Consider the following 2,668-nt stretch of genomic DNA (forward strand, 5'->3'; position numbering starts at 1 on the left):
GCTGGTTACTGAGGGGTGAAACTGAGGCGGGGGCTTTGGAGAAACCCCAAACCTCCTGGTTCTGGAGGCCAGAGATTGGAAAAGAAAGCCTCTGTCCTTGGGCTCCTCCCAAGGGCTCCCTGGGCTTTGTTCCCTCCCTGCCCTGTTCCTGCCACCTGCTGCTACTGTCTCACCCCAGGAGGAACTAATCTGTGGAAACATTTCCCTGGCACATCCAATGGGCTAAGCTCCCAAGGGAAGGGCGCTCGGAGCTAAGGACCAGCAGGGCCGTGGCCCTGGCATCATGTCCTGGTTCAGGCAGATCAAGGGAAAGTGGAGGGCATTAGGGTGGAGGAGGAGGGGGAGGCTGGCTTGAGGGTCTCTGCGCTGTCTGGTAGGGTATGAGGAGGCACAAACTAGCCTCCACTGGGGACAGCAGAATTCCTATCTTTTTTCTCTGGGCTCCAACCCTGAGCATGTTTGAATCTGCTCAGTAGCTGCCAGGTGGGGGGCATTGGAAGGCAGCATTTCTTGGCTCAAAGCTGGAAGCTGTGCTTTCTGGATGACAAGAGAGTCTGTGATCCTCTTGAGAGGGAGACACAGCAGGAGCTGGGACTCGAGGGACACCCTCTTCTTTTCCTCACCAGGCAAGGACCTTCCATGTCCTCCTGGGCTTTGATAGCAGTGGGCTCCTTCTCCCTCTCCTCATAACCCCCTTCCCCCTTGAGCCCCCAGTTTCTCACCTCCCTCCCTGGATGTGTACTGTTCCTTGGAGCTCGGGCTTCATGAAAAGTGTTGGAAACACAGTGTGGGGATTATTCCAGCTTTTTTGCTACTCCCCCTAAGATTCACATTCCTTCCTTTGCCCTCCCTTTTTTGGCCAATTCAGTACTTATTCAGCCTTTGTTAGAGGGCGAGCTGAAGAACAAAAATAATCCTTCACATTTGTACAGAGCTGTACAGAGTGCTTTCATACATCTTATCTCAGCAGAGCCCCACAAGAACCCTGCGAAGAAGGCATTGTTACTCCTTACAGGGGAAGAATTGGTTCTCAGAGAGGCTATGCATCTAGCTGCAGGCAGTTGGCTCAAGTCTATGTCACCTGGCTCCAAACTCACTGTTATTCTGCAATCCTATGTAACCAATAGAATCTACTTCCCAAAAATTATCTTATTTACTCATCACAACAACTCTAAGGTGTTACTGTTCATTTTACAGATGAGGCCACTGAGACTCTTAGGTTAAATAACTTGTCCAAGGTCATGCAGGTGCCAGGAGCTGAGTCTATCTGAATCCAAAGCCTGTGCTAAAAGTACCGAAACTGAGACTCAGAGAAGTCATTTGACAGCGTTCTTATGGGGCAGCCCCAGAATTGAAATGCGGGTCAAAAATCCCAAGTCCAGTACTTCTTCAGTTGCACCGTGCTGCCTGCCTCAAGAACCTGTGGTATGTGGCTCATTCATTCTGACCCAGAGAGATGTCAAGGACAAAGGCTATTCTACTGTTGGACTTGGTTCTTAGCTCTAGCTCTCTGTATTCCTCTGGCTGAACTCTCCCTATTCACACCTCTCTCCCGCTGTCTGCCAGCATTTCTTACCAGCCCCACCCCCAGCTTCTGGGTTCAGCTCTTTTCCCTTTTCTCTGAGTTTGGGAACAACCAGGTCTCTAATGATCATACAGCAACTGGGAGAAGAGTGAACAGCAGACCCTCCCCTCCTCTAGTCTCACTACCCTCTTCCAGCTGTAGAAAAAAAAGCCCCAGAGCGGGTAGGAAGCCCATGAGAGGGAACTGCTACAAATCCTGGCTCTGCAAACGCATGCATTACAGCCCAGTGGTCCCTGAAGGCTTCTCAAGAGAGCAGTTCAAAGTCCCCAGCCTGGCTGGAACAACAGCAGCCTCGAGACTGGTTGGGGCTTGGCGCGGTAGCTCTCGCCTGTAATCCCAGTACTTTAGGAGGTGGAGGCAGGAGGATCGCTTGAGGGCAGGAGTTCAAGACTAGCCTGAGTGATAGGGTGAGACCACCAGCTCAAAAAACAAATGAAAAGACTCTGGATGGAATAAGGCAACAAATCGGTGACTTTCCACCACCCCATCCCCATCCATCTACCACTTTCCAAATCCCGCAATGAAAGAGCTCCAACAGATAATCATAGGTACATCCTACACCCTTATCAAGGACTTAGCTCAAGCTTTTTACACCTCACTGCCTGAAGTGAGAAGGAAGACAAAATATTCATATGCAAAGAGAATGGGAAAAGAAAGTTTGGCTGGAATCCTTTGATTGTGAATCTGGGTTGCTAAAAACATGGCCATCCTAAACCCGGAATTCCTTTTATCCAAGGGAGATAATAGGAGACAAAGTTCTTACTTGAGAGCTGAACATTTCATTAATTTTTTTTGAAAATTCAAATCTAATCAAAGAGGGTTGGTTTTTGTTGTTGTTGTTGTTTCTTGAGAGGGGGTCTTGCTCTGTCACCCAGGATGGAGTGCAGTGGCAAGATCATGACTCACTGCAGCCTCAACTTCCCAGGCTTAAGAGATCCTCCCACTTCAGCCCCCTGAATAGCTAGGACCACTGGTGCGTGTCACCACACCTGGCTTTTTTTTTTTCTATTTTTTTGTAGAGATAGGGTCTCACTGTGTTGCTGAGACTAGTCTCAAACTCCTGGGCTCAAGGGATCATTCTAC

Source organism: Rhinopithecus bieti, unplaced genomic scaffold (genome assembly GCF_001698545.2).
Source record: "Rhinopithecus bieti isolate Rb0 unplaced genomic scaffold, ASM169854v2 scaffold_12049, whole genome shotgun sequence".
NCBI lineage: Eukaryota > Metazoa > Chordata > Mammalia > Primates > Cercopithecidae > Rhinopithecus > Rhinopithecus bieti.